Genomic DNA, 22,489 nt, shown 5'->3' with positions numbered 1-22,489 from the left:
CAATCACTCCCCTAGGATAAGTAAGTGACCGATCTGCCAATTGAAGAGTAATGGTTGTGGGCTTCACCTCTCCTACCCCCAATTTCTTGAAAACTGAAAGTGGCATCAGATTTATACTCGCTCCAAGATCACACAAAGCCTTATCAAAGGACGACCCTCCAATAGTGCATGGTATAGTAAAGCTACCCGGATCTTTCACCTTTTGAGGCAACTTCTTCTGTAGGATGGCGCTGCATTCTTCTGTTAACTTCACAGTTTCAAAGTCTTCTAATCTTCTTTTCTTAGACATAACTTCTTTCATGAATTTCACATAATTAGGCATTTGCTCAAGAGCATCTGCAAAGGGAATGTTTATGTGAATTCGTTTGAAGATTTCTAGAAACTTTGCAAACTGTTCATCTAATTTCTTCTTCTGAAATCGTTGAGGGTATGGAATGGGAGGTTGATACACTGGAAGGCTATCTTTCTTCATGTCATTCTGGTCACTTCCACTCTGCTTCTTGGCTTGCTCTTCTTTGTCTACCTCTCGTACCACTGGCTCAACTTTCTTCTTTGAACTAGCTTGAACATCACCCTCTTTAAGCACCTTACCACTTCTCAAAGAAACTGCTTGGCATGATTCCTTTGGATTTACCACAGTGTCACTAGGAAAACTTCCCTTCTGATTCGAATTCACCGCATTAGCTAATTGCCCCACTTGAGTCTCAATTTTCTTCATTGAAGCACCCATGTTAGTCATATGGGTTTCTATATTGTCGAGTCTTGCTTCATTCTTTCCGAACCTCTTGTTAGACTCCAAAATAAAAGTGCCCAAAATGTCTTCCAACGACTGCTTTTTCTCTTGTTGCGGTTGAGAATTGAATCCCGGAGGTGGTTGCAGCACATTTTTATTATTGGCATAAGAGAAATTCTCATGGTTTCGCAATCCTGGATGATAATAATTAGGCATGTTGTTGCTTCTGTAATTATTGGGGAAGGAGCGGTTTGCCATAAATTGGGCTTGTTCTGGACTCATTTCTTGCCCCTGCATTGCAGCAGCCGCTGCTACACTCTCCATAACCGTTGGATTATTTTGCGCTGATAGAGCAGCCATTTGGGTTTGTAGAGCAGCAATTTGGGCATTCAAGGCTGTCATTTGATCAACTTCATACAACCCAGCAACTTTCCTTGGTCCTGACCTCTCATTAGGCCACTGATAACTGTTGGTGGCCATTTCCTCCATCAAAGTGAAGGCTTCATCCGCTGTCTTGGCTAATAGAGCACCCCCTGCAGCAGCATCAACTATTGTTCGTGTTGGAGCGTTCAACCCTTGATAAAAAATCTGAACTTGCATCCAATTTTGATAACCATGTTGTGGGCAACGTCGTAATAATTCCTTAAACCTCTCCCAAGCCTCATAGAATGGTTCTTGATCTAACTGTCGAAATTGTCCAATATCGCTGCGTAACTGGGCTGACTTGGAAGGAGGGAAAAACTTAATCAGAAACTTTCTTGCCATCTCATCCCATGTCGTAATTGTTCCAGGCTGCAAAGATTGCAACCAACTCCTGGCTCTTTCCCTCAAGGAGAAAGGGAAGAGACGCAATCTGATGGCGTCATCAGTAACGCCATTCATCTTCACTGTGGCACATACCTCCATAAATATGGCGAAGTGAATGTTGGGGTCTTCAGTAGCTAGACCCCCAAACTGATTTTGTTGCACCATGTTGATTAGTGCAGGTTTCAGTTCGAAGTTGTTGGCAGCAATGGCTGGATTTGCTATTCCAGTGATATTCTCATTCACAATAGGCATGCAAAAATCACGCACTGCCCGCTGCGCTGGATTAAGAGGAGCCCCAGCAGCTGCTGGTTGATTGTTATTATTGCCATTGCCACCGTTGTTGTCCATATTAAGCTCTTCAGTCCTTTTCTTAGTTCTCAACTGACGGAGTGTGTGCTCAATTTCAGGATTCAGAGGCTCAACAGGTGTAGAACTCCTAATCCTTCGCATATACTGAGAACACAAGAACAATCTATAACGTTAGTAACAAAATAAATAAAAATCTAATTTAAAATCAAGACTTAAAGTTACAATATTAGTAAAATTAATTTTAATCCCCGGCAACGGCGCCAAAAACTTGATACAAATTTTTCTACCGCAAGCGTACGGTGTATTGCAATATAGTTTTAAATTAAAAGATGTCGAACCCACAGGGATTAAATATTAAATTCACTAATTACTACTACTGTTAAGTCTATAATTTTAATTAGAAAAGCCAATAAATAAATTAACAATTAACTAAAGAATATGAAATAACAAAATAACCAAATCTTATGCTCTTGAAAAGTGATTAAATAGAAGATAAATGTACTAGAGTAATGATTTCACTATTCAATTATGAACATAGTTTCTTTATTATTCTAATCAATTCTCCTCATTTGTAATTTCTAGAATTATAATATAATGCATTTATCTTTCTCAAGCATATATGCAATTAATCTCAATTAATCAATATGATATCTCTATTCGCTATTAAATAATCAAGACGTCATTAAGCAATAGCTATTCTAAACCAAATTCATAGAGTTCAAGGAATCTCTCAATCTCACAATCACTCTATGTCAAATCTTCTTATGTCCAATCTATGTTTATCTTTCTCAAGCATAAACCCTAGATTTCAATTCACAATAATGATGGCCAAACATTAATATGATAAAAGTAACTCAAGAAGATATGAACAAACGAGAAGAATTTCATAGAAATAATAATAGAAACCACAATTCAATAATCAAAATAGATTCATCTAATACTCTAGCACAAAAAGAGTTTAGTTCTCCATTATAAACATAAACATAATAACAATGTACTTGTTCATAATAAAAAAAACTAAAATGAAAGGAAGAAGGAATAAACTAGATGTAATGGTGATAATCTTGATGATGTCTAGCCTCCTCTTCTTCTCCGAGCCTCTAATCTCTGTCTAATCTCTTCCAAAAACCGTGCTTAGACCCTAATTAAACTTTTCCTTATATATCCCTTGCAAAAAGCCCTCTTTTGCCCTTCAAAAATCTCAATTTACGATTTCCGTACGACTCCCGGCGTTGCAGCCCCATAAACAGGCGCTGCTGCGCTTCAACTGTGCCAAAAACGAGCCTCTGTTTCAGTCAGGCGCTGCAGCCCTAATTCAGCCTGGAAATAGCGATGCAGCCCCTGAATATGGGGCTGCGGCCCTAATTCACGAATTTTGCATTTTTCTTCGTTTCACTCCCGTTTTGTACCAATTTCTCGCCACTTTTCCTTGAACCCTACACAAACAAAACACAAGCATAAAACCAAAAAAAAACACCCTAAACACCTACAAATTAGATATAAAATGACACTAATAAGTGAATCTAAAATTCACTTATCAGATGGCCTTCTCTTTTAACTCTTTGGCGATAGGAATTCCTGCCAGCAAGGCTTCGTATTCAGCTTCATTATTTGAGGCAATGAATCTGAGTCTTAGAGAGTGTAGAAGCGATGTCTTTCAAGAGTGATCAGAATGGTTCCGGCTCCTGACACGTGCTCATTGGAAGACCCATCCACGAATAGTTTCCATAACTCTTGCACAAGGTCCCTTATAGGTTCATCTTGAAAATCGGTGCATTCATCGACAAAATCAGCTAGGCCTTGCCCCTTTATGGCTGATCACAGTTTATATAAAATCCTGATTTAGCTGAGTTCGATGGTCCACTTTAGCAAATGTATCGACATTTTATGATTTTGTAACACCTGCCTCAAAGGTTGATATGTTAAGACGTGTATTGTGTGGGACTAGAAGTAAGGCCATCAAGGCTAAGACTAGATAAAATGTGAGTTTTTCGATCAATGTATATCGAGATTCAACTCTTAAAAGCCTCTTGTTGGTGTAATAGACTAGCTTCTAAGCTCGATCTCATTCGCTAACTAAAACTGCACTAACTGCGCTTTCTATTACAGCTAGATAAATGAACAAAGCCTTTCCGCTAACAAGCTTTGATAGAATGTGGGTTCAGCTAGATGTTTCTTCAGATCCTGAAATTCCAGTTCACATTCGCTAGTCCACTCAAAATATTTGTTTCCCCTTAAAAATCTGTAGAAAGGGAGACATTTATCATTGGATTTTGATACAAAGTGATTTAGGTCAACATTCCTTCCAATTAAACTCTGAAACTCTTTTCGTGACCTAGGCAAAGGCATGTTCAATATGGATTTGATCTTTTCTATATTAGCTTCAATCCCCCTCGATTTTACAATGAAGCCTAAGAATTTCCCAAATGAGACATCAAAGGTACACTTCTGAGATTCAACTTCATATTGTACTTTCTTAGCAGAGTGACACATTCTTCCAGATTGGCAACATGGTTATTTGTAGTCTTTGACTTGACTAGCATGTCATCGACGTACACTTCAATGTTTTGACAGATTTGATAAACGAACATTTTGTTCGCCAGTCTTTGGTATGTGGCTCCTACATTCTACAGGCCGAAAGGCATGACATTGTAATAAAACATGTTATGCTCGGTCATAAAACTTGTATGCTCTTGGTTTGTAAGGTTCATTGAGATCTAGTTATATCCATAATACGCGTCCATGAAAGACATGAGCTCATGACCGGCTGTGGCATCTACGAGCTAATAAATTCTTGGTATAGAAAAACAATCATTTGGGCAGGCCTTGTTGAGATCGGAGAAGTCAATCCATGTTCTCCAATTTTCGTTAGGTTTGGGACCAGAATGAGGTTGGTTATCCAGGTCGGATATCTCACCTCCTTGATGAATCCACACTTTAAGAGGCGAGCTACTTCTTCCCAACAATCTTCTCTTTTTATGCTTGGCTGGTATAAACCAGTCCAGATCCAATATGTGCATCATTACACTAGGACTAATGTCCACCATATCAACATGTGACCACGCGAAGACATCGATGTTATTTCTCATAAACTCGATCAGGTTCTTCTTCTGTTGAGCATCGAGATTTCTCCCAATATTTACAACTCAAGAAGTTGCTTAATGATCAAGGATTATTTCCTCTAGTTCCTCAAGAGCTTGGAGCTCTGACTTATCCTTGCCTACTCGCAGGTCAATCTCGTCTAGGTCGGCAACCTTGATCTCCATTACTTTAGGTTCCTCAATGATCACCATTGATTGTTGCCCGGGTTGTGGTCTTCCCTTCATTGAGGTGCTAAGCATTCATTGGTATCAAGTTGATCTCCCATGACCGTATATATTCCCATAGGTGACGGGAATTGCATGTCCAGGTGGTTAACAAAAGTTATTGCCTCAAAAACTACCAAAGCAGGTCACCCTTGAATGGTGTTATACGTAGTTGGACAATCTATAACAATGAATTTGAGCATCTTTGTCGTGGCTTGAGTTTCATCACCAATGGTTACTACAAGCTCAATTGTTCCAATCGCTGCTAGTGCTTCTCTTGACACTACTACAAAAACACCATTTTAGGACACTTTTTTAGGGCACTCACCTAGATGCGAGTCCTAAAAACAGCTCCTGGACCTTTTAGGACTCGCATTGTGAGTCCTTAAAGAATTTCTTTCAGGGCTCGCTCCGCGAGTCCTAAAAACTGATGTGTCCTAAAACTTTGAATTTTTTTTAACAAAAGTTCCAGGACTTTTAAGGGCACTCATTCAGAGTCCTTAAAAACACATTTTAGCACTCGCAATAAGTGTCCTAAAAACATATGTGGATCCTAAAAAACCTTAATTGTAAATTTAAGTGTAATATTAGTTGTGACTTTTAAGGGCTCCCAAAGCGTGTCCTAAAAACTTTTAAGTAAAAAATGACAAATAAATGAATAAATTAAAACTTTATTTTAATAACTAAAATAAAAAACCGATTTCTTTTATTAATATTGAAATAAAACTTGTCAAAAATAGTAATTAATAATTTGTAATACTAAAGTTCTTTTAGTTAAAAATAAATCATTTAAATAATTTATCTAACTTTTTAATAATATTTAATTTTAACTATTAATAAATTATTTATTACATTTAAATATATATTTTTTATAAATATAAAAACCTAAAAATATAGTTAATAGAATATAATTTAAAAAATAAATATAAATATATTTATGATAATAGAATTGTATTTGGACAATATTAACCTACTTCATTCTCTCTCAATTCTTTCTCTCACATCAAATAAAAAATTCCCTCATTCTCCCAATTCCCTCAATCGCACTCTCTCACAAGTCTCGTCTCTTTCTTCCTTACTCTCATAGACCTCTTTCTCGTGCAGGTGTACTAACGGAGGCTTCTGGGGACTTGGCGAAGCGGAGGCTCGACATGCTCAACAATGCGTGGCTGGCGACGGGGATGTGGTGTGGTCGACGATGCGAGGCTGGAAACGGGGCTGGGTTTGAAGCTTAGTGCTAGGTTGAAGTTCGAGGATTGGTCAATTTGTAGAGAAAGGGTCGAGAAGAAAGGGAGAGAGGTAGTTTGATATATATATATATGTTAATTAGATTTATCTTTATTAAAATAAATGTTTAGATCTGATTTTCTTCTTCTTTGAATCATATTACTGTGTTGGGATTCTCTACAATGTTATTTGCCTAAAAAAATTGAATTTGAGATTTGTTCCTTGAATTACTTTTCAATCAGTTGGTTTAGGTACTTTATAATTGTGGTACAGATGAGTTGCGACAATGGAGGCTTGCTGGGGATGCACTAGCGAGGGTCATGCCGGTGATGGAGTCGCGCGGTTGTGGGAGAGCAAAGGTGGGGATGTGGGCTCGTGTGACTTGGGAGAATAGAGGCGGGAACAAAATGGTAGGTTTGGATTTGTTTTTTTTTTTTCTTGGATTAGCTTAAGGAAGGTGACGGGGACAACATCGTGGTTCCCCTGATTGATCTTCTTTTGCAGTGTAAGGGTAACTTTTCTTGGCATTATTTTTTCTTTTGGAGGATAGATTGATTGATGTGAGCTAGGATTGTTGAATGTGGAGTGTGTGAGTTGTCATTGAGTGAGATGTGAGTCATTTTCAGACTCATTTGGGGGGTTTCGATGCCCAAATGGGTTGAATTTCAAGACACGATTGCTAATTTTTTTTATTATTATTTGTTTATGTTCTTTAATCTTTGATCTCCATCGTGTATTTGATATCTTTTCTTTAGTCTTTATACAACTCTGCTATGTAAATTGTTTATTTCTAAATTATTTTTGGAGTACGATGGAGATTTTTCTTTAGGGTTTCTCAATAAATCTGGGATTGCTTAAGGGGAAAATATTTACAAGAAAAGTTGTAATGTATAAAGAATAGTTGATTGAGGACTTTGAGCAACTGGAATGAGTACTGAGTTCGAGTTATTATTATAATCAGTACTCGACTCCGTGGCTGCTGTTGGGTCTATTCTATCTATGCTCAATCTATTTGATTTTCAGATATATTACTTTTGGTGCCTCAATCCAATGTGTACAACGACTTATATAGTGTTTGAAAGGAATTATACTTTACATATTATAACAACTTTTTCAGATATAATGTTGTCTCTTAAGTCTTACACTACATATATTGGATAGATCTATAGCTAATAATATTAATTCTAATAAACATATTAATGGTGTCATATGCATACTCACTATACATAATTGCTGCAAGTATAGTTAGAATTTGTATTTAACTTTTTGAGTAAATAATATTTTTCCCACTCCGAGCATTTATTAATTAGTATTTGTTTGTTAATTTTTGCAAGTAATTTATGATGAGTATATAACGAAAACCAACTTCATTAACAAAGAAACAAGAATAAGTTGAAATAATATTAATCGACTTTGTTTTTTCTATCTTTTTAATTATTGCAGCTTGTTGATCATGATATGCCAGCAAATATTTAGCCAAGTTCTCATTAGAATGAAATATTTAAGGAAAGCATTAATTGTTATTTTCCTTGATTAAGCTATAATGACTACTGTAATGCATGTTGGTGAATTGGATTTCTTACTTATTTATAGTAGTGTTTGAAACTAATTTGTTTGATGTGATATGAACTAGTAACTGAAGTTTGTTCATGAGTTTCAAAAGCTTGATTCATGAATTGGATTGCTTACTTCATCATGCAGAAAATGAGATCAATGGCAGATGAATTAATTGTTGTGTAGGATCAAGTTTATGCCATCTGCCAAGCAGTCTGTGGCACTTTGCATGATCAAGCCTTTCTTGTTTGCTTGCTTTCATTAAATATTATATGAGCATTTCTTTTATTATATTATTTATATAGTTGATATGAAGAGCATGTGGGTATGAAGAGCATTTTTTACAGGAACTTGTGTTGTTGTTATTGGTTTGTTATTTTGCTTGACGATAGCTTTATTTTTGTTTTACCATTTACTAGTTTAGGGTCATCATGCTTACTCTATTAATTTTGCAGGTATATATATTTGAGTTGTGAGATAAATGCGTTGGTTTGACAAACAAGGTAATTTTTTGAACTTTCAAGTCTAAGATTGGTACCTCAAGATATGTGTGTATGCAAACAATGTAATTTTTTGAACATCAAAGCTATTCTTTCAAGTCTAAGATTGGTACCTCAATATATGTGTATGTAAATAATGCTATTGCTAGAGAGCCTGATATGAAGGTTTGGACTGCTAGAAAAAAAATATATTGTGACAAGTTGCATGGTACAATAGGTTTTTAGACAATGTTTGAGATTCTCTCATATCTTTGACACTCGTTGCATGCTATTAATTGTCATGATTATTACAGGTTAGAATTGCAATGGTTGGAAGATATACTAACCTCTCATATGATTGTTGGTCTATGATTTTTCTGTAATATGATTCTTCATATTATAATTATTTTATAAATAATTATATAGGTAGAAATCATTAATGAATGATAAATTATTATGACCCTTAATTGAATTGATTATTCTTATTGTGTAAATATCTTTGAAAGTTTATTGATTAAAGTGTTCTGAGCACTGAACATTAGACATTAGTTTGTTTGTACTCTTTGAAATTCTTTTGATAAAAAATGGGTATGTTTCTTTTGTTTGTTCACCTTGTTTTTTGTTTGTAGGAAAGTTTAATAATTCTAACTTTATTCACAACTTAAAATTAAATTTATAGATGCTATAATAATTAATTATTGGTCAAATGTAAAATAACAATAATTTTATATTGTAATGTGACTTTTCATGTTTCAGGGATGATTTTAGAAAGAAATTCATGGTAGTCAATCCTTACTTTGGAAAGACTATTGGTGACGAGGGTGACAATAAATTTAGTGTTTTATTTTATTTGTGATTTTTATTAGAGTATAAGTTTTCTTTTTTGAGTGGTTAATTATTTACTTTGTAAATCTAGTTATATTTTTTTTATTAGATTTGTAAATTGAATGTAGAAATTTTGTTATTTTAATCTATAAGTTTCCAGATTTGTATATAAATGTTTCATTTAAATCATTATTGTTAATTTAAGCTTTTCGATGTGCATACTGTGATAAATATCCATTTTATGACAAACTAGTTTTTTTGGAACTTTGCTAGATATTTATTTTATGACAAACTTTTTGGAACTATGCATTTCTTTTATTAGAAAGTGTTAGAACTAATCAAATATAAATTTAATGTAACCAATGTTAATTTAATTTAATTTTTGATGTGCATTCTTTTACTACAATATTGGGATTTAAAAAAATGGGCATTTTACCCAAATATTGATTTATAAAATAAAATTATAATTAATTAAAATGCACTCAACGAAATTTTTTAGGACATACATTGCGAGTCCTAAAAATTCTTTTTTGTAGTAGTGAAAACTTTTTAGGACTCGCAATGCGAGTCCTAAAAAACCTCAGTTTTTAAGGTTCTCAAATAGAGAGTCCTAAAAAGCATTTTTTGTAGTAGTGTGAGAACCCATATAGAGTCGTAGACGAGGCTTTCATATCCGTAGCTGAGAGTCCCATCTTTTCTAATGTTGACCTGAATAGCACATTTATCGAGCTCCCTATGTCGATAAGAATTCTCCGAACTGAAGGGTTATCACAAGTGGATCATTATTTGGGAATTTGACGTGACCTGTGTCCTTTTCCGTAAAAGTTATAGGTTGTTTGTCCATTCTCTACTGCTTTGGCAGGCATTTCCTGGGAGTGTATACTGCACCATCATGGGTCTTCAGCTCCTGAATGTATCTATTTTGGGTCCCATTACTTATACATACTAAATGAGGCCCACATGAGATTGTGGCTATGTCTCTTCCTTCACACGAGGAGGGATGAGTGGACTCTCAGGAGCTGCAAGAGTCATAGATAGGTTTGCCTGATTACCCGGAGCTAGCGTTGATTTTGTGCAACCTGCTGTTTGGGGGCTACCTTATTCCGGGCATACTGTGCTAACGATCCAACCCGAATCAGTCTCAATCTCGTTCTTCAGCTAGCGACAATCATCTATGGTGTGCCAATACTATTATGGTAACGACAAAACTTTGTTGGATCTCTCTTAGCCTGTTGATTCTTCATGGGCTCGGGCTTCTTCCAAAGAAGGCGAGCAGAGTTTGCCAGGCATATATTATCTCATGTATCTGTTAGTTCAGTATACACGGTGAAAATTGATGTTAATCCATCCCAGCTTTATTCTTCTTGGACCCTGTCTGGTCACTCTCTTTATTCCCCTTCCTCTTATTACTATTACCCATCTGGTTGTTATGCGCGACTGGCTGAGTTGGTGCTACAACATTTTTCACCACTCCTACGGGCTGAACAGGAATACTACTTGTTCCCGCCATGGCAGATTCTGCCTCCTCAAGGTTAATCCATTCTTGAGCTCGAGCCAAGAATTTTTCTATGTTCTTAACCCATTTTCTTTGGAGTTTTTTCCATAACTCACCACCTACGGTGATTCTAGATCACATGGCCATGAGTTTGGTACTGTCATCAGCATCTCTTCCTCGTGCTGCAATGTTAGTGAACCGGTTTATGTAAGCCTTGAGGAACTAACCCAGTTGCTGCTTTATGTTGGTCAAAAAATTGGCGTCCACCCTTATTTCCTTTGCAGCTCAAAATTTCTTTTTGAACTCCGATGATAGTTTATTCTAGGATGTGATTGTATGCCTCTTAAACTTGTAAACCACATATTGGCTGCACCAGTCAAAGTTGCATGGAATAGAACACATCGCAGGTTGACGTTCACGTTATGGGCTCTCATCAACGTGTTGAAAGTCCCAATGTCATTTGATGGATCGGTAGTTCGGTCGTAGGTCTCCATATGTGGCATCTTGAAGCCCTGCAAGTATGGAATTCTGGCAATGTGAGGAGCAAAGGGCTTGAGCTCCTCATTAGAATCACAATCATCCTTGTTTCTTCTTGATAGAAGGAGCCTCATCTGTTCCTCAATCATAGAAAGTCGTTCTAGGGCTGAATCCCACACTATCAGGTTGTTTGGGAGCTGATTTTTAGCTTCCAACTAGAGCTGCGTGTTATCTGGGTTGTTGTCCCTCCAAGCCTAAGCTCAGTTCACTGGGACATTCCAATCATCACGCCTCACATGAGGGATTTCATTGGTTTGAGTGTAACTCAGCTCGTTGTCCTTACTTTTTTGTCTTTGTTGTGCGTTTAAGTGTTCATGCAAGTAGAAAAAATTGTTAGTACGATAGTTATGAGCAAAGTTTAGATGACCTCTCCAGTCGGGCTCCTGCCTTCAAGAATGAGTGTTGTGAACACTCTCTGACCTATCTTCATGACCATTTTCCATCCAGAACAATCTTCAGCAAAACTCACCATATGTTGATGAGGTTGGTTAATTAGGTTGTTATTACAAACTTGAATCCCGGTATCTTTAGATCGAGTGACGTAGGTGACATCTATGTGAACAGAGTTTCTTCGGTCATTTCCACGAAGAGGCGTATTTCCTCGAGCTCGTGGAGGTGATGGATGGTGAATTGGAGATGGTGGGTGCCTTATTGGGGAGGCCACTTGTCGTCCATCTGGGCGTACTATCGGAGGTCGCCAATTATCTACCCCAATCTCCCTTTCTGGTGGTAGTCCATCTCCCTGACCCTGGTTGTTCAAAGGGACTTGAGCTAGTGGATTTAGGGGAATCTCATCTCTATTTATTCACTTGGATGTAGTCCCAGCTCATTTAACTTTATCACAATGTTTCTTAGATACTTGAACAATTTACTCATTCTTGTGAGAGTGCGCAGATCAGTTATTTCTGGGAACTTGTTCGAATGGCACAGTGCTTGGAGTGGCAGTTCAAAGTGAATGACTTACATTGGCGTGATTGCGCCTCCGTGATCTACTCCCTTAAGACCCACTTGCCCTCCTTCCAAAATTTTAATCAGTTGCAGGAAGTTGTAGTCGGAACAGAATCGAGTCAATACGCCTGTTGGCATAGGCGAGGTGATTCCTAAGGTCGGCATTCTCCTGTTCGACCATTCCTATGTAATAGGCATAAATCAAGTTTTCACGATGGGGCCATGATGATGAACTGCATGTATCCTGATTGTTTCTAGTCTGGGCCTAGGGTTATTTTCTAGGACGCTTGGGCAGAGAGGTGCAGTAGGATGGATTGCTCGAAATTCCCTTTGGTCTCCATGCTTTCTCTCAATGAAAGCACCAATCTGCTGACGCGGTTTTTCGCCAACAATGAATTAAGAAATTCAATAATATAAATTGGGCTCATTCTACACCATATAAGAATAACACCAAGAACTTTATGTGATCCACCTAGTGTCCATGAGTCTATATTACTGTTGGTTTTCTCTTAGGAAATTGTTTATGACAATTTCTACAAAGTTTTGGCATACAAAGTTTCGGCCCCTTGATCTATCCATCCCCTCACTATTTATGGGGATCCCTTGGACAGATTTGGGAGCCGTTTAAAATAATGTAGCTTATAAGTTTGAGTAACTCCCCAAACGTGTGATTAAATTCACTTAAATACATTGACCGCCTGGCGTATACATTCACCAGGTAGGAGTTACAAAAAGTTTTCGAATCTTTAGGAATTCAATTCTATGCATTCAACATGTCGGTCGCGAGCTGAATGTGTGCTACGCAATCTAGAAGCTTCTATACTTTTACCAACTTGAACATTAAAATGCTCAAGCTACGTTTTATGCGACCTGAGGATTCGGCTGGGTGATCTCCATATTGTCTGGTCGACCAGACCTTGACTCAAACTAATGGTTTAAGGACATTTTATCGCATTATTGGTGCTATGAATAACTTCTTTAAATGCTTGACACGTGTACCACGAAGAGGACACGTCATCTATTGCTTTTTAAGCACAATATTTATGATTCGTTAAAATACAAAGACTAAGTGTTGATACACAAGCTAGGTGTAAAATACTTAATAATGTCACATAGTGAAGATGTGAAATTTGAGTTTCAATCGTAATAACATACAAATTGTGTTTTGGGGTAATGAATAGCTGCTGATTCATCAAAAAAAAATTGTGTTTTGGGGTCAAAAGTGATACATTGAGTTATCTAAGGATGTCCAAAAATTTTGGGATCATTTGGAGATGTTTAAGGTCAATTTTGGACATTTTGACTAGCTAGGGTGGCGTTATAGCACCACCGTTGTGGCGTAGCATCACCTGAAACCCTAGGGTTTCAACGATGCTAGCAGGCAACGCATCGCCTGACATGTTCGTATAGACACGTGCTTTAGCTCCAAATGGTGTGCTTTGAGGCTCTAATCCAATTGGTTACACCTAATGACTATGACTACTCTATAAAGGGTTCTCATAGAATTTTGATAGACTTGATCACTCTCTCAAATCTTTTTGAACCTCTCTCTATTTCTCTCTGTCTTTCAAGATCTCAAGTTTTCTCCAAGAAATTCATAATGAAAGTGCTTGTCTTTGTGAATTTAAAGGCTTGTTCAACCCCAATTCCCATTTCCTCTTAAAAAGGTCACAAGCACCCATCAAGGGCTAGGAAATAGAGAATTAGAACAACGATACTCTTCATGTATAAGCCTTGGTTATGTTTTGTTGAAAAATAAGAAATTCAAAGTGGTATTCTAGCAAGCTTTTGAAGCTTCAAGAAGATCCAAGAAATTTGATCTACAAACTAGGGGTTGCATCCTCTAACTCAATCTTTTGTTGGCCTCTATCAAGGATATTTGTGTGTACATTCATAATATTGTGGTCAAAGGACTATGAGTAAGCCTTCCAGTAGTTAAAGGCGCACATAGCTAACCATCCAATATTATCAATGCTAGTGGAGGGAGAGCCTTTGTTCCTCTATTTGGCTATAACAGAGCATGCCATCAGTGCTGCATTGATATGTGTGGAAGGCTGGACTCAACACCTAATCTATTATATTAGCAAGAGACTCTTCAGAGTAGAGTTAAGGTATCCGCTTATGGAGAAGATGACCTTTTTCCTATTAACAACTTCAAGGAATCTTTGGTCTAACTTCCAAGCACACCCCATCAGAGTACTTACCGATCAACTCTTACGGTAGATCCTTCAAAAGCCTGAGACTTCCGGGAGACTCCTCAAGTGGGAAATCGAACTTAGCCAGTTCGACATATCATACCACACGAGGACGACCATCAAGGGGCAAGTATTGGAGAACTTCATCACCGAGTGTAGCAGAATAACTGAAGGGCCCGAGGAGCCTCCTTCTCCTGGGCCCATTTGGAAGTTGTATGTAGATGGGTTATCCAACGAGAACAGATCCAGAGCCAGGCTGATCCTGATACCCCCTAAAGGACACATGATAAACAATGCCTTGAGATTAAGTTTTGATGCTTTAAATAATTAAGCTGAGTACGAGGCTCTCCTAGCTAAATTACGTGTGGCTTAAGAACTTAAAGCGAAGGGACTCAAAATTTTCAGCGATTCACAACTGGTAGTAAATGTAACGTCCAAAATTTTCCTAATAAGGCTTAGTACCTTAATTAGGGGGCCTAGGCGGGCAATATCAGAATATTATCTTAATTAAGTTAATATTTATGTGACTATGTGAATTGCATGGTTTATATTATTATATAGCTAATTGTGCATGTTTAAGTGTATTGAATAGGCGAAACAGATCCACTTTTATTTAAAGGGGCATATTTGTTATTTTGAGCTATTGAGGATCTAATTGTAATTATATGATTATATGATCAAGACCACATTATTATGTGGATATATTTGAGATATTCAGCAGGAGTCAGTCCTTTCGAGAAAGACAACAATTTAGTCACAAGGTGAGCCAAGGGACCGGGACTCACTAGAGTATGAGTCGTATTTTGGGAAAAATAGTGATATTCGAGGTTTAGCAGAATTAACTGAGAATTTTAAGTGTATTGTGAGACGAAAGGGTAAAATGATGATTTTTCCCTCTAGGGGTGTTGAGAGGAAAGAGTTGACTTGGGGGCGTTTTGATCTTTTGGACCCTTAGAAAAAAAAATTCAGCTGAGTTTATTAACTCACTAGAAGAGGAGAAACATGGAAAAAATAGAACATCAAATCTCTCTCACTTCTCTCTCTCGTCCTCTCCTTTTCTCTCTAAGTCTTAGGCATGTAAATTGGGAGAGTCTGCCCCACTGCGCCCCACCCTGTTAAGTTCCTTTGAGTGGGTCGGATCAACCCACTCCGGCTGAATCGGGTCAGGTCGACCCACCCCGACTAGATCAAGGCAGTCTGCCCCGCCTCGTTTAACTTTTGTTTTTTTAAAAGAAAATTTGAATTATAATTAAATTTAATTAAAAGTACGAAATGAAATTCTAAATAGTATATACAATGTACATTATATAGCCCCATTTCAATATAAACAGTTTAGAAATATATATTATCATATTTGTAAAATCACAGTATACCTGGATATTTGTAATCCATTTTTCTTGACTAAAGAGAAAAAAAGAATACTAATATAAAAAGGTACCAGAAAAACATATAAAGACACCTCACTCTTGTAGAACAAACACTAAAACATCCTATAATTAATAGTATTAGGAAAAATATATAATAGTTGCATATATCTCAAAATAATATTTTTTTTTATATTTAGTTAGATTATAGAAAAAGAAAAGTTTTCAAGGCGGGCGGCCCCTCCCCGCTTAAATTAATAGTGGGGCAGGGCAGCCCCGCCCCATTTTTACTGAGGGCAAAGATACCCCGTTGGGTCGGGGCTCTGCCCCGCCCCACCTCACCGCCCCATCTGGCCATACCTACTAAGTCTCTTTGAACTTTGAAGGGATTTGTGATTCTAGAGCTTGGTAGCAAGCTTGCTAAGGGATTTGGAAGCTGTTAAGCATAGGAAATCTACTTTCATTAGAGGTAATTCAATTCAATGAGTTTCTTATTTGGTTTTGTTTTAAAGTTTATTGAATTTTGATGCTCAATTGAGTTTTAGAGTTGTTTGCTGTGTTTCCGAGCTGCTGGGGCCATTATTATGGTCTAAACAAGTGAAAATCATATTTTGGGATGATTTTTGGAAGGTTGGCGTTTCTAAAAATTGATGGTTTTTTGAGTTCGTAGGGTCACGTCATGACCCTTTTCTTGGGGCATCGCGAACCTTATGAACTTAGAGGGACAAGCAGGTGCCTCAAACCGGCTTGGTGCCGCAATGCATGCCCTGTGGTTTTGGGCTCAAGGCTCTCTAACTTGTTGTGCCACAACCCTTAGTGGGGGGTGGAATAGCTCAAATTGAGGAAATGATAAAAAGTAGGTTTTGGGAGCTTGGAACTCAAACCTAAGGGCTCGAGAATGGTTCTACTACCCGGGTTAGTAGAATGCAAGGTCCTAGAGGCTAGGACTTGGTCCGGAAGCCTTTATTAGCTCATTCCTGATAGTTATTCATTGTTATGGTTGTGACTAGGGTGAACTGTTAGACTCGGGAGGAAAGGACCGTACTTGGGGGTCATCAAACTGTAATGACCCAACTATTTCTATGATCGTGGACCATTAAAACTACTAGACATAGCTACTACTTTGAAGAGAACATACATACGAAATATTCATAACTTTATTAAAAACTTCAAAGTAAATATTGGAAATACATAAATGTGCGGTATGGGATCCCATTGTTTAAAATAAAACATAACTTTAAATTAAATGAAATTGTTTACAAAGCTAAATGCGGAAAATACATAAAAACATAATTTAAAGAAACTAAAATTAACGTCATCCTCGAATCGACACGCTGCCCATCCAATCCATCCATCCTCAATACACAAGCCAAGCCTCCAAGAATCCTTCCGCCTCCGTATCTAATTTCCTGCATCACACTAAAAAATAAAGGAGTGAGCCTAATGCCCAGCAAGGAAAAACTACTAAAAATCATATAACATAAAACATAAACATAAGACTATATCAAAACATATAGTATGAAACATATACTATAAAACTCTAACCCATGTACATGGTAAACATTAGGGTTTTCTAGCTAAGCAACTATGAGCCTCAAAATACATTGAGATTTGCTAGCTAACAACAATGAGCCCTGTATCAAAGATTCGGCTTATAAGTCGGAGGTTCAAGTGAATTGACTTATAAGTCAAAGGTTTAAAAGACTCAGCTTATAAGTGGAAGGTTTAAAGGCTCAGCTTATGAGTCGAGGGTGGCAATAGCGTGCTAACACCGACCGATGTGGTTAAGTTAAACAGGAAGCGTGATATACACTTGAATGACCTTAAGGCAGCCTGAAGTAATAAGCACTAGTTACACTTGGCTAGCTCTAAGGCTAGTTATACAGGGAATAGGGCAAGGGGCCCCAGTATGACTCTATAGTCACTTATCTGGATTGATTGCAAGCACGAGTAGGGTTATTCTAGGCATGCTAATTACAATCCTATGATCTATTGATTTACTGCTTATAAGTATGATTAGGTTTTCTTGTTGGGCCTCGACTCACGAGTGCTAAATGGTGCAGGTAAAGGAAAAGAAAATTTGGACAAGCCTTGAGTTAGAGAGCTTCAAGGGGAGAGTGTACATATGCGGCCTACTCGTCCGTCACGGCCAAGATCATCTGTTGGAAATAGGGTTGGACCTTGATTTTGTCGCCTAGGTCAACTTTTGTATACATTTTGAGATTGTAACCATTTCAAACTCTTTTGGGATCCCATATATTGAAATCAAACTTTTTTAATGAAATGGTTAACTTTTGACCAAAATTTTTAGTACCTAAACCTGTGGTTAGTTTCAATTACATGTTTTAAGTTGAAATGACTCGTTTAGCGAGTTAAGAACTGTTTAATTAAACAGTGTAACCGTCAGTGTCTAGGGCACCGTACAGGATGGCCCTTGTAGAATTGAAGGAACTGAAGGTTCACTTACAGGAATTACCAGACTTGGGTTTTCCAGGCCCTTTTTTTTGCCATGTGGTGCGCAAATATTATTAGTGAAGAAGAAGGACGGCTCTCTAAGGATGTGTATTGATTATAGAAAGCTGAATAAGCTGACTATCAAGAACAGGTATCCACTACTAAGAGTTGATGATTTGTTTGATCAGCTATAGAGAAAGATTGTATTTTCAAAGATTGCTTTTTGATCTGGTTATCACCACCTGAGAATCAAAGATGAGGATATTCTGAAGATGGCCTTTCATATCAGGTATTGGCATTATGAGTTCTTAGTCATGTCGTTTGGATTGACTAATGCCCCAGCCTTTATGGATCTTATGAACAGAGTGTTCAAGGATTACTTGGACAGGTTTGTGATAGTCTTCATCGACGACATCCTTGTTTATTCTTAGTTGGAGGTAGAGCATGAGCAGCACCTCCGGTTAGTATTACAGAGGTTAAGGGATCATAGATTGTATGAAAAGTTCCAGAAGTGTGAGTTCTGGTAATCTCATATGACTTTTCTTGGTCATATAGTCAGTAGAGATGAAATTATGGTGGATCCATCCAAGATAGAGGTAGTCAGTGATTGGCCAAGGTCAAGGAGTGCTTCTGAGATTAGAAGTTTCCTTAGATTGGCAAGACATTATCTACATTTTTTGGAAGGGTATTTAAAGATTGTGACACTACTGATGGAGTTGACACACAAGAACTTGAAGTTTGTGTGGTCAGATAGGTATGAGAACAGCTTCCAGGAATTGAAGCGGTGGTTGATCACTGCTCCGATTCTGAGTCATCTTTCAAATCAAGAGAAGTTTGTGGTCTACTGCGATGAATCGAAGCAGGGGTTAGGTTATGTCCTTATGCAGGCTGGAAAGGTGATTGTCTATTCATCACGACAGTTAAAGGATAATGAACAGCGGTACCCTACACATGACCTAGAGTTAGTAGTGGTGGTCTTTGCTTTAAAGGTATGACGACACTACCTTCATAGGGAGAATTGTGAGATATACACTGACCACAAGAGCTTGAAGCATTTCTTTACTTAGAGAGATATTAATATGAGAAAGAGGAATTGGCTGGAGTTGGTGAAAGATTATGATTATGAGATTCTTTACCACCCAGGGAAGGCCAATGTGATGGCACGTGCCTTGAGTCCGAAAGGTCCGGGACAGCTATTTAGCTTGAAACAAATATCAAATGAATTGGCAAAAAAGATGCCTAGAGCAGGTATAGAGTTGGTGGTGGGCCAGTTAGATAACATCACCTTGCAGTCTACTTTCTTGGAAAGAATTAGAGAAGGGAAAATGAATGATCCTCAGTTGATGAGGCACAAAGAGGACATTCTAGGTGGAGTGGCTAGGGATTATACCATCTCAGAGATGGATTTGTTGAGATACATGGAGCAAATTTGTGTTCCATTGGACTTTACTATCAGACGAGAGAGTATGGATGAATCTTATACCACGCCATACTCGGTCCATCTAGGCACCGCAAAAATGTATCAGGATTTGAAATCGCTATACTGGTGGCCTAGGATGAAGAATGAGGTAGTTGAATATGTGGCTAAGTGCCTAATGTGTCAGTAGGTAAAAGTTGAACACCAGAGACCAGCAGATCTATTATAGCCTTTGGATATCCCTAAGTGGAAATAGGGAACATTGCTATGGACTTTGTAGTGGGATTACCTAGGATCGGTGGTCAGTATGACTCAGTGTGGGTGATTGTGGATCGGTATACCAAATCAGCCCATTTCCTGCCAGTGAGGACGAACTTTACAATAGATCAACATACTGATCTTTATGTGAAAGTGATAGTACGCCTTCATGGGACTCCTAGGTCCATTGTGTTAGACCGGGATCCCATTTTTACTTCCAAGTTTTGGGGAAGCCTGCAGAAGGAAATTGGTACACAACTGAAGTTCAGTACCACCTATCATCCTTAGACAAATGGACAATCCGAGAGGACGATACATATATTAGAGGACATGCTGCGAGCATGTGTGTTGGACTTTGAAGGATCCTGGATTAAATCTTTTCCATTAATTGAGTTTTCTTACAACAAAAACTACTAGTAGACTAGGTACGCTTGGCAAGCTCTAAGGATTGTTATATAGGGAATAGGGCAAGGGGCCCCAGTGTGACTCTATAGTCACTTATCTGGATTGATTGCATGTATGAGTAGGGTTATTACTGCTAGGCATGCTGATTATGATCATGTGATCTATTGATTTACTGCTTATAAGTATGATTATGTATTCTTGTTGAGTCTCAGCTCACGGGTGCTAAATGGTGCAGGTGAAGGAAATGAAAAGTTGGACAAGCCTTGAGTAAGAGAGCTTCATGGGCAGAGTGTACATATGAGTCTTGCCCGTCCACCACGACAGAGGTTATCAGTTGCAACTAGGTTTGGACCCTGATTTTGCCACCTAGGTCGGCTTTTGTATACATTTTGAGTTTGTAATCGTTATAAACTCAGTTGGGATCACATATATTGAAATCAAACTCTTTTAATGAAATGGTTGACTTTTGACCAAAACCTTTTAGTGCCTAAACCTGTGGTTAGTTTCAATTACACGTTTTAAGTCCAAATGACTCATTTAGCGAGTTAAGCACTATTTAATTACACAGTCTAATGGTCTTGGATTAGGAGGACGATACAGTAAATTAGGTCCTTGGGCAATATCAAGGTCGAGGAACCAAAATGGCGACCTATTTGTCTAAGGTCCAAAACTCGAATGTCGACGCTCTGGATAAGCTTGCTACAACTGAGGATGTGCAGATGCTCAATGAATTCTCAAATGACTACTTGGCTTCTCCAAGCATCCAAGAGCCCAAAGAAGTTGAGTCTGTCCAGCCTCTGGACAGCATGATGGGGTGCATTATGAGTACCTTGTCTCTGGGGAGCTGTCACAAGACAAAAAGGCTACTCAGAATCTTTTGTATCAAGTTCCCTGATATGTAATCATGGACTAAAAATTGTATAGACGTGGCTATTCACTGTCGTTTCTCTGATGTGTATCCAGGCAGGAGGCCAGAGTTATCCTTTGTGAAGTGCATGAAGGTTTCTATAGGGACCACACAGGAGGTAAAGCCTTGCTAAAAATATATTGAAACAATGGTACTTTCAACCCACGATAAACACTATCTCAATGAAGTATGTCAAGAAATATGATAGATTTCAGCAATATTCCAATATCCCTCAAGCTCCTCCAAATGGGCTTACTCACATGACGAGTCATTGCCCCTTTGCAGTATGGGGCATTGACCTAATTGGTTCTTTTTCCCATAGGAAAGGGATGAGTAAAGTATGCAATTGTGGTCGTGGACTTCATGAAGTGGGTCATAACTGGTACTCTCACTACGATCACCTCCAAAAGGGCGTTGGACTTTGTCATAAAAAAACATTGTTGACGCATATTTTCGCCAACAGTGGTCTAAGAAGTCTGAAATAGAGAATTGGGCTTTTTGGTAAACTATAAGTAAAGATTGCTCAAGAATTTTTACTTTGGTTCGGTGATTCAAATTCACCAAGTCCACGAGTCTATGTTATTACTTGATGATCTCTGGAAAACTTGTTTAAGACAATTTTGGCAGAGTTTTTGCGTACAAATTTTGGTCCCAAATCCATCATTTTACCCTTTACTTATAGGGGTTCAATGGAAAAATTGGGTTGTTGTTTGATGTGTATAACATACTTGTTTGAGTTAATTCCCAAACATACAAATATAAATAATTACAACACTAACTGCTTGGTAATATACGTTTGCCAAGCAGGAGGTTACAACAGTTACAAAATATTATTAATTGCATAATTTCCCCGTGTTTGTAGGAATTCGAATCTCTGTACCCCAACGGTCTACAATGAGCTAATGCCTTTCTTGAGCTAAAGGTTATTCGCAGGCCTCAGCGACCTGATCATCGAAATGCTCGAACTATGGATTGTGCGATCTAAGGAAGTCTCACGACAATATCCAAGATATATTATCGACTTGCATAATTGATCTTCTTGATGCCTTTACTCAGTTGATAGACCTAACCATTTATATAGCATTCTAAGGGTCAAATAACCTCCATTAATTGCGTGCCACCTATACTGCGAACAAGATGCCTGGCCTCGTGTTTTGCAAGTACAACAAACATCATTTTCTTGTATGGTCTACGATGAAGGTAGTCTCTGACAAAGACCTCCAATTTGATAGTGATATGTTCACTGATTTTTGTGAAAGACGCGGAGTTG

The 22,489-nt window shown here is 37.9% G+C and overlaps 1 long non-coding RNA gene and 1 other non-coding gene across 2 annotated transcripts; both read left to right on the top strand.

Moving 5' to 3' along the window:
* The first annotated feature begins 1,343 nt into the window (after nucleotides 1-1,343).
* On the top strand, nucleotides 1,344-1,447 carry LOC133813263 (small nucleolar RNA R71). The gene has a single exon (XR_009884295.1). It is a non-coding gene; the product is annotated as a small nucleolar RNA R71 (small nucleolar RNA).
* Nucleotides 1,448-6,124: 4,677 nt separating this feature from the next.
* Nucleotides 6,125-9,412, top strand: LOC133803246 (uncharacterized). The gene is made up of 4 exons (XR_009877841.1): nucleotides 6,125-6,453; nucleotides 6,655-6,791; nucleotides 8,391-8,438; nucleotides 9,171-9,412. It is a non-coding gene; the product is annotated as an uncharacterized LOC133803246 (long non-coding RNA).
* Nucleotides 9,413-22,489: the final 13,077 nt, after the last annotated feature.

Source organism: Humulus lupulus, chromosome 1 (genome assembly GCF_963169125.1).
Source record: "Humulus lupulus chromosome 1, drHumLupu1.1, whole genome shotgun sequence".
In the NCBI taxonomy this organism is placed as follows: Eukaryota; Viridiplantae; Streptophyta; class Magnoliopsida; order Rosales; family Cannabaceae; genus Humulus; species Humulus lupulus.
Note: the sequence above shows the minus strand (reverse complement) of the source record. Positions and strands in the feature narration are given on the sequence as shown.